Raw genomic sequence first — 14879 nt, 5'->3', positions numbered from 1 at the left:
CGCCCTCTGTCTTTTGCTCACGAAACGTTGACGCGGAGGCGAGAAGGAACGTACCTCACCGCGTGGTTGCTGGGCGCCATCCTGTTGGCGTGAGGGACCCTCGCATCGCACGGCTTACACTTTCAGCGCGTTTGTTTTGATGCGCCCGGCGTTAACGTTCCGTTGCGTCGCTGGTACGACGATATTCTGGTATGCCGGAAAGTTCCGGCGGCGTAACTTTGTGGAAGTTTTTCTTTCGCGTCATTGGACTTTGGATTCACGGCCCACTGAGAAAATGTCGAAGCAGTCCAGTATATATAGGCATCAAAGTCACGCCTCAGCTCACCTGCTGAGGTAAAACTTGCACCAGACAAAAAGAAAACAAGAGTGCGTTTCTCTTAAAGTCAAACATCGTGAAAGTGATCTCTTTATATTTTATGATGCGCCATTGTGGCATATGCAGAAGATCAACGCCACCACCATAAAACGTGTAGATGCAGACAAGAGAACGACGAATTTCTTTACGAGCCGATAGATACGCGTTACTCGACTGTGACAAGCACACGAATCTACACGTTACCGCGCCAGCGATGTAATGATATAACTCGACCAAATCTTGTATGTAAACAATCAAGCTTCCCCGAACGCCACCCTTTCCCATCGACATTCCTGTCTGAAGCAGCAAAGGCCGCTGGTGTTGCGGCAAAAACGTCGATGGATCGCCTGCGTGAGCTTTAGTGCAACTTTATTTTTACATCACCAAGGCATTTAAAAAGAAGCTTTAGCAAATGCGCGTAAAGAGTTATTTTAGTTGCTCTACGAAAAAACCACACGTTTGTTGAGCGACGCTAATGGCGACAAATGAAAAGGACAGGACAGAGAGAGCGCACAACAGTCAAGCGAAACAAATCGCATCGCGACCCTTCGAAGGCGCACGTGTCAGCGCTTGCTAGTCTCTCCAGCAACGGGCACAAGTACACACTTGCAGTCAATGTCATTTCTAAGTCGACTTAAGGTCGGTTGTCAAGTGCAAATGAATAAATATAATGAAAAAGAATGAACACACATAGACGACCCGCATTCCACTCATTTTAATGACGAAGTCTGCGCCGTTGCAATTACCATGCAGCCGTGTGACAGCAGAGTCAAGAGAGCACGAAAGAAAAAAATGGTGCAGTCTTGGGTTGCGCACTCAGACGCACAAGTGGCAAGGTGGCAGAAAGTAACAAGGCATGCATAACTAATGCACTAATGCACGTGCCGTGAGCATGTTTTTTTTTATTTTTAGAGCCAAATGTATGGTTACAGTGGCGGCACTAGAACTCGAGAAAGTGCAATAAATGGGACGGGGCCAAAATTCTTTCATTCGGACCTAACAAACTTTGGCCGTTTGTGCCTTTCGCTGTACATTAACGAATTTATTGATTGATATATGGGGTTTAACGTCCCAAAGCCACCATATGAATATGAGAGATGGCGTAGTAGAGGGCTCCGGAAATTTTGATCACCAGTGGTTCTTTAACGTGCTCCCAAAGCGTACGGGCCTACAGCATTTTCACCACCATTGAAAATAGAGCCGCCGCAGCAGGGATTCGATCCCACGGCCTGTGGGTGTACATTGACAGAGCACCCAGACAAGTGAGTATAGTTTTTTTGTGATTGCATTTTTTTGGTTAATCTTTTTTTCTTATTATTTTTACTTGGTAGACAAAGCGTTGTCTCTAATTGTTCCTGCAGCATATAAAATAAGGTTTGTTCAAAGGAATATTGTATCAGCGATAACTGCAGCTTCAGTGTCACATTGCACGTATAATAAGACTTAACTATTGTTTCTCATTTCGTAATTGAATATGTGGCTTTTTTTTATGAAGGTGTTGTCAATAACGTCACCGCGCAGGTGGTATAGTTAATGTTGGCGTAAACTGTCAGACACTCCCAGAAAATTATATCCCACACATTGAAAAATGCAAACAGATTTGGTACAGGCAAAAACGATAGACGGGGTCTTCGTGCAGTGAATAATTTCTCAAGCTTCGCGAATAAAGTATTTCACAAGTTGCACAGATGCTTGAATATGACGATCGCGAATTGCCCCTCCGCCACATGCTTTTCCGCTCGCCGCAGAAGACGAGACCCACTATATATAACCAAGGTACCTATTGTCGAGAATGAATTCTTCCTCAACAATGCATTCTCAGATGTCTTACTTTTTAGGCCGATAAGCTACGGTACTGATTTACTGCGTATGTCCATAAGCTAATTTTTGCGAAAGACAGTTCTTTTTCTGTTAGTTAGAGGAACACTACAGATTACTTGACAAAAGAAGAAGTGTTCGTGTCGTCTTCACCTGTGTTCTTGCGTGCGGGTTTTTACACCTACCTAATGAGACAAACATAAATATTGGGTGTTTAAGTACCTTAACCCCGATAAAATTATGAAGTAGGCTGTACGGTGGAGCGCTCCAGAAATTTCAATCATCTGGTGTTTGACCATCTGCAGCTTTCTGACGTGCACCTAAATCTAAACCTAAATCTAAAAGTACATGAATTTCTAGCATATCGCCTCCACCGAAATGCGGCCACCATGGTCGGGATTCAATTCCGCGGCCTTCGGGTAAGCAGTTCCAGCTGTTTTCATTGTGAGTTATTACCAATGAGCTCAACTCTCAGCCGTTCTAAACAAGATATACAATTCTGCGAAGAGTGCGTAACAAAGTGCTTCAGAAAGAAAGGAAGAAATAGAGAAAGAAAAAGGAAGAGAGAAAGAAAAAGAGAAGAAAATTAATATATAGTCGAAAGTTCCTTCTATATGCAGTGCAACAACTTCATGGAAGACGCAACCCGTTATCCTTAAAAATGAGTAATATTGAAATTAGAACGTTTATGTTTCCTGAATCAAAACGAATGTCCTTTCCCTCACCTTTTTTTTCACCCCGACTTTTTATTTGAACACTTGTTATTTAGTATCAGAGCACAGGATCAGAGCACAGTGGCTCATAAGCTTATGAGTCAACTGGCGTATGGCATACTCGAAACTTAAACTTCTCAATCGTTTATGTATATACTCGGCACGCTGCTTGTACACTTATCAATATGCAGCGAAGAGTGTTGTATATATACGAGCCGGTCCGCAGATCCTTTCTGGGCCTTCATATATTTCATCACACAACTCTCTTTTCTCCTTCATGGCAGAAGCAACGCGCCTCCATCGAGGGTGAACAATCGCAGTAGCATTAGCCACACCTGGAAACGCAGTGAAGCAAATAAGTAAGCGGCCGCATCGCAGAGGTATGGAGCACGCGGGCGTCTCCCGATCGTCTGCGAGTTCATGAGATGGGGCGGAGAGGGCTAATGACGGCTGACGACGCTGGCGGCTGACGGATCATCGTGACGTCTTCCCCCTTCTCGGCCACTTATCGCCCAGTCTTCGTCCCCACGGCCGTTATCTGAGAGGGACTCGTTCTCCCTTCGGCATCGTGATCATGACACTAGAGAAGAAGCGACTTCCGACAGGCATCATTCGACGCCAGAATTTCTTTTTTCTTCAAATTTTCTCTCTTGGGGCTGCCGAATGGGACAGGTGTGCGCCGGTGGAAATGGCAGATGATGCCGGCTTCGAGTTTCGTGCCTGAGGCGCCTTCAGCGCGTGATCATGTCCTTCCTGTTTTTTTTTTATTCGCCCTAGACAGACAAGTAGCCATGCACGAAAGGCTATATATATATATATATATATATATATATATATATATATATATATATATATATATATATATATATATGGGAAAGAAGTGTATACCTAAGGGCTTGTTTTTCCGTGTTTTAACACAAAATAATGAGATCTAACAGACAGTGTTGCCAAGGAATGTACAGGGGAAGTTATTAGAACCAATGGAATGTAAATAAGGAGAAAGAAAAGTGGATGAAAAAATAACCAGCCGTGAGCAGGAATCGAACCTACGACCTTCGAATAACGAGTTCGATGCTCTAACCACTGAGCTACCACAGCATCGAACGCGCTATCCGAAGGTCGTAGATTTGATTCCTGCTCACGGCTGGTTATTTCTTCATCCACTTTTCTTTCTTCTTATTTACATTCCATTGGTTCAAATAACTTCCCCTGTACATTCCTTGGCATTACTGTCTGTTAGATCTCATTAATATTGTGTTAAAACACGGAAAAACAAGCCCTTAGGTATACACTTCTTTCCCTTATATATATATATATATATATATATATATATATATATATATATATATAAATATATATATATATATATATATATATATATATACATATATATAAATATATATATATATATATATATATATATATATATATATATATATATATATATATATATATACATATATATATATATCACCATATGTCTCACGTCTCGTGAAACGTTCACATAGTCTTTAATGATATCCGCTGCCGCTGCTTTACACACACACACACACACACACACACACACACACACAAAAGAACACTACGTTTTGTTTATTTCCTTCTGACTGAAGTGATCAACCATTCATTGGCTAGGAGGGAAACCAGTTGAATTTACCAGTTAATTCTGCAATATATATGAAAAGGATCATCAAGCACAAATGGCACCTTCATGGAGTCACAGAACCGTTATTATCGCAGCCATTATGACATTACGAAACTCGAGAGAACCTATGCATATACGGGAGTAAATGTCAGACAGATCGTCTGCGTTGTGCGCACTGCGTTCATCAGAGCTCTACTTCGGACTGCATAAAGCGCAAGCTGAGGTGTTGACATCGTCGCCCATTGGCGCCCCTCCTACGACTGTGTAAAGTTTGCTTCTGAGGTTCTACAGGCGATATTTTTAACGCATATATAGTGTTCGCGTAGATGGCAGGAGGATGTGAGACACTAGCGCCCGTTCTCAATTCAAGTTCACACGCGCATACAGAGATCTGTTCGAAGTGCGGAGCATTTCGAGGTCCTGGGCTGTCGTCGCTTGGTGTAATGCTGGCAACACCACGTTTAGCATAGCCATATCTATAGCCATGTAAAGCAAAGGGGTAGGAAAAGTGAAATGAGGCTAAGGAGGAGCAATGTGTGGTTGAGAGAATGCAGGAAGGAAAGGGAGGAGGAAAAAAATGTGCTGTCATCGCATGCTGTTGGTATCTTGTTTCACCGCTTGACGTCATGCACTCAAAACAATGTAGAGTGCGTCACGAAGGCAAGAATTACCGGTGGCTTAACTCGGCTATGCCAGGATATACGTAGTGTGAGCTACGGATGGATGGTCAGACTGATGGACGAATGGACTAATGAGCGAGCTCCCGCGAGTAAATCGCCAGCCCTGCAGTGACACGTCACTCCAGGAGCTTCCAGGCCTTTTTCGGCTCGCCAGCTGTGCGCTCCTCGGGCACGCGCACCAAGGCTTTCGATTAGCCTCGCGAAACTGCTTCACTGTGGCCAGTATACAGTTCACGCTACAAAACATGTACCGAAAGAGCTGTGAGAGGGAGCAGGAGAGAAAGGAGGAAGTTGGCGAGTAAAGCATAGCATATAGTTTTGTGCGGTGCCACTGGCAAAATCATAGTCATGTGTATTGTGTGCTAAAAAATATGTGACAAAGAAATATATGAGAGGGTGAATATGAGTGACAGGGAAATATATGAGAAGGTGAATATGAGGGGTGAGCATATATTATAGTCGTGAATAGCGTACTAGAGCAATTGAACGGAAATGTTAAATAGGGGTGAGGAGGAGTGATGACAAATATATGTGAGGATGAAAAGGGCGAAGCAGGAGAGTGCGTCACGAATGAAAGTTTTCTTTCCCGTCAAGGAGACCTGTAGCAGACTACACGGTTGCAACGCCATGTCACGCAAGAACGCGAGCAACGCTAAAGGGACATAGAACCTTCAGCAACGCTCAAAGGCCACCATCTTGTCTACTTCTACTGGGATCTCGTCCTAACCGCACTAAAGTTCATATAATCAATTCCTTACGACCTAGACCCCCTCAGAGACGCTCTTTGAGTTCTTCGCAGAAGGAAATGCGAATCATGATCCGCACTTGCTACATATTTCACGTTAAGGGTAACTCTATAACGTTTTTGTTGAACTATGTGACGCTATTACTGTATACTATAGCTGAAAATACGGTTGTGTTATTCGACTGAGGAGATGTGGCCTCGGCGGCGAGAACTATAGTAATCGCCGATTCCCCTCTTGAGGCGGTCGTGCAAATAGTGTGGTTCGTTCAGATTTAGTAAAATTTGGTGACGTAACCATGACATTGATAATAAAAACTTAACTATACGAAGAACATGCGCAACTTTCGTGCCAAAGCGTATACCACTTATTGAGATTCGCTGTTCAAACGAAGTCCCAATCGCTTTCTTCTTCTTTACTTTTTTTTTCTGACTACGCCTCGCCTTTGATGCTGAAGAAGAATAGCAATACGGTAGCTGTACATTGGTGTTGAGTGGTGCCTTACGTGGTCTTGAGTTTTGGCAACTAGCTGCCCGTGTCGTGCCAACGCAAAGAGATGCCGCCATGCATGCTGTTCACCGCTTCTTTCCGAAGTGCTCCACCGCCGTGGCACTCCGTGAACCAAGGCGGCACGCGCTTGGCCGGTTGCAAATTAAGGGTGAAGGCACCCGGCTGCAAGAAAACGGTGCCAGAGCGGGAACCCGCCACCTAACGAGCTTCGAGTGACGGATTTGCGCAATTAATTCCGGCATTTGCCGAGTAATGCTACGTTGACCAATCCTCTCTCTGTCGACGGTGCTTCGCGTGGCCGAATTTGGCGATCGGAGAAGAACGCGTGCGTGCAGACGCCGCTCTCGCGTGCGCACGTTTCGGGCAGCACTCGCGGATTCTTCGCTGCCAGAGGCTTAAAGGACGAACATAAGTAAGCTGAATTGACTTAGCGCGCGTCTATTTGTGCGAGTTTTGCCGGAGGTGTAAATCCTGGCACCTGAATGGCTAAGCTTGTTTCTCCGAGCGAATGGTAACACGCGGTACAGCGGAGAAGGAAAAGAAAAGCGGCGGGGTTGGGCTGTGTCCTGACTGCGCGGCGAGTTGGCGGAATAGCATTTTTAACGCTTCCAGTTCGGCGCGCCCGCTTTGGGGGAGTTTAGGGAAGGCGAGAAAGAGCGGCTAATCTTCATGGGAGATAATTAGCTGCTTTAACGTCATTCGCGGCGCTTGGTTTTTGGAGCAGACGACGTTTACGACCGTTCCCGTGAAGTTCCGGCCGGCGCTCAACTGCTAATGGTGTCGTTCGTGGGGGCCGTTAAACATTGGGACGCTTGTAACTGCGCGCCTTCGCGAAAGGGGCTGAAATCAAAATTAAAGAAGAAGAAGAAAACAAAACATGAACGCAGGCTTCTCACGAATTATAGAGGGAGTGCGCGAAGCAGAGAGGATGCTCACCATGGCATTAAGAGACGCTGCAACCCGGAGTTCAAAATTTCAGGAGAACAGCTTAGGTTTATTTGTATAAGTGAGAACAGAGCGACGGCGCACATCTGTGGTGGTGACAGAGTTGGCATCGTGGGTAGTTTGCTTCACCTGCCGCTGCTATTTTTTCCTGTACTTGAAAGTTCATCCATGGTAATTTCTTATTCGCAAGACAAAAAAGATTTTGACTCCCGCCCCCCCCCTCCCTCCATTGCGCGTATATCACAACTTCTCAATCTACCGAGTATATCTGCTGGAGTAATATGTTTGGGTAGTGCCGCGTGGTTCCGTCCTTTGATATTTTTATTTGTACATCTCTGCCCTTGACACTTTTTTCAACGCCTAGTTTTTTTTTCCTCGCTGCCTTATCTCTGAACGTCATTCTGTAATACCACTTTCTTCTTTATTTTTTATTAATGTAAGTGGCGCCAGTGCATGCCGGCTGTTCGCGTTCTTTTTCTCACTGCTCATAGAAAAAGAAAAAAAGGGTATTCCGTTGACGGAAGCAAGTAGTTGCTTTCAGGGGATATCAGGGGGGAGGGGGGGAGCGTGTTCCTTTCTTTCCGTCTCCCAAGAAGAGAACGTCGGCGCGTGGAAACCCCCAAATCAGCTGTCGGCAAATGCGCGATATATTTCAATTCCAATTGGCCGCAGAGACTCTTCGCGCTGGCACGCGTGCATGAAAGGCTGCAGGCTATGAAAGGACACGGCTGGAGGTAGAAATTGACGAGAAACCTTGTTTCGACGGCACTGCGCCGCCGCGCTCTCGCTACGTGCCAGCGATAGGCACGGCCGCCCGAGCACTCCGCAGCCGTGGCCGCGAAAGCGTTGATCTCGGCACACACACCTCGTTCGCTCGTTTCGCTTTGCTTTCATTTCTCCGAGGAGGCGCGCTCGTTCGACGAACGTCAAAAATTAAACGGCATGATTTCGAAAGTGGAAACAAGTTCGGGTTTAGGAAGATATCGGAATGGTTGCAAAGCAGGAACGGTGTATATAGTGCGTCGGGGGAATTTCTTTCGCGGCGAAAAGTGTGCGTGTGTCTGTACTCTACCTTCAGGGTGAGTTCGATACGGCTCGTGTGTTCCGAAGCGATCTCTTCGCTTATAGGCCTCTACTACTGAGGTATCGTGTGAGACATGAAAGCTTCGAAACGTCGAACTCAGAATGTGCATTATAAGCACACCTTGCAGTGGGCCTTATGGGTACCGGTAGGTTTACCCGTAAAAGTGCGGTGAAAAAAACAAGAATGCAAACCATTTTACATCTCAGTTTGAAAAATAATAGAATGATTACTAGGCAGCAAGTGTATACAGACGCGAGACGAACATTTGGGTGTCTATAAAAGTAGTTTTGGGTCCTATCGTACTTACACGCTAGTTTTCCAGCTTAAATAAGGAAAAAGCAAATGGATTCTCTGTTCAGGAAGGGCCGACAGCTGGAGGTGTGAAACTGAATTTACCTCGTGAGAACGTACAAAGAAGTTATGTCTGCTTCTTGTAACTTTTTGTCCCGTCTGAGTATAGGTGTACTGTTTCGTGTTCTGTACAAAGAAGAACGCTGCAGATTATTAGTAAATGAAATTATTCCAATTATAGATCCCAGACAAATCCATCGTAAGTTTCGGACGTCATTACTATAGCGAAAAGAACAGCATAAACGCTGGCGATGACCGTTTCTTACACTCGCAGTGGCCAACGTTTCCGAAGAAACGTGAATCTACATTGTGGCCGCGTCAAGTTACTTGCAGCTGCCTCCTGTTGATGCAGCGATGATCCACACCTCTTCTAGTATAGACCTATTTCACGTTTGTAAACAGGACTAGGGGCCGTCGGCATACTGAGACACTTGTGTAAAGCGAGGTTGCTACAGGTGTCTCGGTATGTATTCGCCGACAGCTCCTATACCCTGCTTACAGACGTGGAATAGGTGTGAACGCTATGCTGCAATCGTACACGTTTCCAGCGTATAGCTGTCATGCCTAGTATTCCCGTTGATACATCTTTTCCAATAACTTAAGATAAAATCAAAACACCAATGTCGCAGTCGTCAAGCCACTTTTTTTTTTTTTTGGGACCATGTATGTACACGCATACATGGTCCCAATTTTCGTTGACCTGCACAAATTGCTGGCCTTGTCGTTCATTGAGATTGCACGAGGCTCACCGCACAAAGCCGAGTTCGCAAGTAGAGTAATAAATGAATTCTGTTTATCTGCTTTATTTCAACACTGCTTGCTCATTTAATGTTTACAAAATTGCTTAATTTAGTCCTCGGTCCTCATTTGCATATGATAAAAGAGAGAAAAAAGCGAATCCAAAGAAACGTACATCAGTGTAGTTTGTTTCCAGATTGGGTGCATCTCCGAGATCATTAATGTTTTCTCAGTTAATGAGGAGCCCCCGTTTCCGTTGCCCTTCCTCTTACCCCTCCCTAAGAGATACTTTTATTGATTCCCCGTTTTCTGAAAAAAAAAAGGGGGGGGGGACGCCAGCGAAGAGGTTTTGTTTCTCGTTTACCTTAAAGGTACTAATTACGCGTCAATTACGTAATCTAAGCCATACTTGTTCACAAACTTTGCGTAAACGTTTTGACGAGCATGAGTAGGCAATGCGAAGAGTTTTTACTTGATCCTGCGACACCATCTGTATGCCTAAAAGTAAGACTACAAAATAAAACAGCCTCAAACTAAAAATAGGCATAACTAATCACAGACTAACACAGTAAGCAAAAAACAAGAAAAAGAAAAGAAGGTAACGATATACATTTCATGGGATCCAAGATATACAGTGTTATGCAGTGCGACACATGTTGAAAAAGAGTTCAGGGCAGTGTTCGTTGTTAAAATGAAAAAACAAAAAAATAGTTTCATATGTTAATTATCGAAACAATGATGGCGTAAGAGATGTGAATAGGCTTATACAGAATTTCGAAATAAGACAATAAAGAAACAGAAGCTTTCCAATAAAAAAAAAAGCATTAAATAGGAGAATGCCGCTTTTTCGGAGAGGACAGCTACCTAAGGGAGTGGCGTCTCCACCACCAGTACGCGACAAAAGGGGACAAAAAAAGGAGAGATAAAAAAAAAAACAGCGCGCAATCGTATAAGGAACGTACTGAGCAGGAAAAAATGAAAACGTTGGTTGAGAAGGGTGCGCAGCGTCGATGTCATCCATAAGAACACTCCAGAAAGCACATCGAGGTTGGAAAAAAAAATTACACAGAGCCTACTGAGAGACGGGATGGTTGCGGGAGAGAAGAGGCAGCGAGACGCTGAAACGATATGAGCCGAAGGCAAAGCGCACCAAGCTGTAGAAGACGCCGTCGGGGGAACGGGGCTCCTGGTTTTCCAGGCACGCGCATGTTGCCTCTGCGTTCGGTGCCGACGCAGTGCGCGCGAGATGATTCGCGTGGAACCGTATACCCTCCCAACAGACACGACTTAGCGCATGTTTTCACGGACAGCGGAGGGTCGAAGACGGCGGGGAGTGGACGGCTGTGCGACCGTGGCAATCTGCTTTAGGACCATGACAGGCGACACAACGAAGCGCGTCGCCAGCGTCCAGGGCTCGGGTGGCCGGGCAGTTATTGATGCAGTTCACCCGACGCGGCTTTATTGCCTTTTACGGTCAGCCATTTCTCTAATGGCCCGTTTTCTTGCATTCCCGACCTCACAAAATAGGCTTTCCTGTGTTTTTTACTTCTTCTTTTCGCGGATCGTTACAAGTCTGCAACCCACTGGCCGCGTACTTTCTTTATCATGGGTTTTGGTGCCGCGCCTCTCCCTCTTTTTTCGACGTTCTCTTACCAGATGACTTCTTGGTTTCCCCGTTCAGATGCCTGCTTTACTGCCCGCAGTCTTAAAACATTGTTGACGTTTGGCAGGAAAGGACGTCACGCGCAGTGATCAAAAATATATACACCATTTGCAACCTTGGGTAAGTGCGTTAAAATGCCGGAACAGCGCACATAATAATAGCGGGCCCCACAATGGCCTGTACTTTAGCGGTGAGACACCAATGCGTGTTTTTTGGTAGTATAGATCCTGTCTCTATGAGCTTCGGTCTGATTTAAGTAGTCTAAATAAGGGCAAACACTGATTAGTAACGACCATGCTGTTGACGAACCAATTAACATTATTTTCATGCAGCAGCAAATGCACACTGTGTAATGAAGTGAACGTAGGTGCAGATGTTACTAGTTGGATTATAAAAGATGCGAAAGTGAGCCGAAGTTCAAAGGCTATTTAAACTCATCAGACACACTGATATAGAAGAGTTCATGATGCAAAAATGCTTCGATACATCCTATGTTAGGCTTACAAACCTGTGAAGTTATTTAGCCAATAAAGTGCTTACTCGTTTCAAACCAAACCCTGTCGACCATGACAAATGAGCCTCATGCTCAAGTCATTTCGGCAATGTGAAATTAGATGCCCTCAACTTTAACCACTGGGTTATCGCCCAACACTTGCCCTGAGAAATTTTCGCAGGTTTTTATGCCGTATGCCGATTAGAGCAGTTGTGTTCTATGAACGTATTTCGGAAGGCACACGTTCCCTTTTGCAAGAAGGGCAACGCTGTGTTGTGCCACACTCAGTGTTTTTACATACCAGCGTCAGCTGTGAAAAAGTTCTGTTGTCGTAAAAATGCTTTTAGAGTGTGTCACGGACGGCTATTTTCGGCGACACTGCGTCACGGCAATTAACGGGCGCCGTACTCCCCGACTGACCGTGAGAAACGACGGCACATGAAAGGGAACCGATAAGTGCAAAATGGGGTGCTCTCCTTAGAACGTCGCCGCCGACAGTTAATCCTTTTGTAACCGTGGCGACGTCTGCAAGGTCGTAGAAGGCCGCGGTATACCCCGTACAAGGATTAGACTACAAGACGCCCGGCTGAGAGCTAAGTGGCTGACCGTTCCCACGGAGAAAAGCGTGGGAAACGCTCTGGTGGCCAAGCCGTATGACAACAACCCGACAGGTTGTCACTCTCGCTAGTTGCGGGCCCTCTCCCTATTAAAAAGGGGTGGGGTCAAAATATTTTTGGGGCGGAGTTTCCCCTCAATTAAACGCGCATGATTGGACCCAGGTAGAGGTCTCTTGTCCCCAAGGAAGAGAGCGAGGAGACACGAGGGGGATTTAAGCGCAGGATTTGCCCTGCTAGGCAGACTAGTCGCTGACCAAGATGGTGTAGAAACAGATCAACAAGCATCTCTTCTAGAAGTTTTTAGTGTGGCTCTGTATCGGCTGGCCACCTAAACTTAGCCGTTTGTCTAGTTGTGACGCGATATTAACGTCTGCAACGTAGACATCGGGACTTCGCCTCGAGTTAGCTCAACCTGCTCGAAGTCACCTGCAAGCACTAGCCTCCCGGAGCCACCAGTGTTGCAACACCGCCGACATCGCAGTCGTGCCAGAATTCTCTTCGACTTCTCGCATCCGATCGTCGGGGACACAACGCTGCCGGTCATCACACGTATGCCTTCACCTGTTTATATCTTCGAACTTTCTCCTCCGTAGTTCTATTGTTGTTAGTTGTGTAGTTTGTGATAGTTCTCTCCCGTAAGCTGATTTATTGTTTTGTATATATTTTTTAGTTGCATCAAGTGTTGATGTGCTTTGTTAGTTGTATTGAAGTGTTGTATTAGATCCCGTGTGCTGCAATATCACTAGAGTAAAGTTTGTTTTGTTTTCTCACGTCTCTGATCTTTTCACTGTCTCTGCTTGCGTGCGGAACGAACCAACCTGCTGTCATTCCCGTCGCCGACTTCGCGCTGGCGACGCTAGAGTGGCAGCTTGTAACAGAGTGCCAGCGGAAATGCTAAAATATGCAGTTTTTCTTTTATTCTCCTTCGCAATGAATAACTTCAAGAGCCGTTAAGATGAGCCTGGGTCATTTTTTTTTTCAGCAAATTTAATACGGTAACTTCAGCGAATTTAAAGGTCCGAATCACGATGTGATTAAGACACACCGTTGTCGTGGACTCCTGATCAATTTTGACCGATTGGGGTTCTGTCATGTGCACAAGCAAGCGGTATGATTCAACCCGAGCCCTTGTTCTTAAAATTGCGATGACTTACCTCCACCACTTGAATAAGAGTAAGGAAAAAAAGTAAGTGACACCTGGTGGTTGAAATTTCCGGAGCCCTCCACTACGGCGTTTCTCATGTTCATGTGGTGGTTTGGGGACGTTACACACATATCAATCCATGAAGAAAAGTAAGCGAGGAAAGCCATTTTTATCCTTGAACTTAGGAATCTTTCTGCTTGCGTTTTTCGCTTAATTGAATCCAGTCATGCGCTATAAAGTGGATTGACCGCATGCATCACTCTCCCGTTGTCGGATGTAGTGGCTTACATTCTATCGGTCAAACTCATTGTTGCTCTCCCTAACGTTTTGAAAATTCATAAATCAAGCATCAGTGGCACCTGCTGCAAGACAAAGTTTTGCAGCTAGCGGCCTTGTTTTAGTTGTTGCTACATGCATATTACATATTCTGCTTGAAGCCTGCGCAATTGAAGGCGTCGTCGGCAATTCCCTTTAATATGTGAGCAATCTTGTCAGTTTCACTCACGTTCTCGTCAACCTTTCAACAAAGGCCTAGTACATCCTATATGTAAAAAACGGCGTATGATTCCGTCGATGTCTGCACGCGGCATTCGAGGTCTTTCCTCGTGGCCTGCTGTTCCCCACATGGCGTGCTGAACAACTAGACGAGCTTCATTTTGCGAATGTCCCAGCTGGTCAACTCCGCCTCCTACGTCTCATACCAGGCGAGTGCCGTATCCCTGAAGCAAAACACAACGTTGGCCAGCATCAACGTGTGGGGTCCCGTGCACTTATATTATTCACTAACTCGCTACAATGCGACCCAATCTTCCACATACACCTTGTCCTTGCTGGTGCCCGAGAAGTTTTCGGGGTCTCGTGGAGGCAGGAGGATCAGATGAAGCAGCAGGAGCTGCTGCTGCTGCGGCTGCTGTTCCTCTTGCTGGATGGGCTGTTGAGCCATTGCAGGAAAATGTAGGTGGCGACCATTTCGAAGTTCCGAGTTAATTTGCCGGAAAGGCCTGTAGGCGTACCCAGCACCTCCACCAATAATTGTACAAGTAACGTATATTTACGAATATTTACATTCGATGATAATGACTGGCTCTCTGGCGGGCTGCGACCTGATGATGATGATGACAACTTAAATATGGCTCATACCCACTCAGGGGGATCGGCCAAAAACTGATCACCTGAGTTAGGCGTTTTCAATATTGAATATTTATGAAGAAAAAAAATTTACGTAAATCGAAAAGAGTCCTGTAAGCGTTGTTTTCCCGTTCAGACCAGACAGAATAACCATTGTCTTGACTAACACTGAACCTGCTTGAAAATGATTCATACTAATAATATTCATAGTAAAAAAACATAACTATTGTTTAAATGTTAAGCAATTGCTGC

The 14879-nt window shown here is 45.3% G+C and overlaps 1 protein-coding gene and 1 non-coding gene across 2 annotated transcripts in view; one reads left to right on the top strand and one right to left on the bottom strand.

The window, feature by feature from the left end:
* The window catches only part of LOC142775673 (synaptogenesis protein syg-2-like), a 575499-nt gene that overhangs the window by 64778 nt on the left and 495842 nt on the right, over positions 1-14879 (top strand). The gene's annotated exons all lie outside the window — the stretch shown is intronic.
* On the bottom strand, positions 3912-3984 carry TRNAT-CGU (transfer RNA threonine (anticodon CGU)). The gene has a single exon. It is a non-coding gene; the product is annotated as a tRNA-Thr (tRNA).

Source organism: Rhipicephalus microplus, chromosome X, assembly GCF_043290135.1.
Source record: "Rhipicephalus microplus isolate Deutch F79 chromosome X, USDA_Rmic, whole genome shotgun sequence".
Classification (NCBI taxonomy): Eukaryota; Metazoa; Arthropoda; class Arachnida; order Ixodida; family Ixodidae; genus Rhipicephalus; species Rhipicephalus microplus.
The sequence above is the reverse complement of the archived record's forward strand: the minus strand, read 5'-3'. Positions and strand labels throughout refer to the sequence as shown.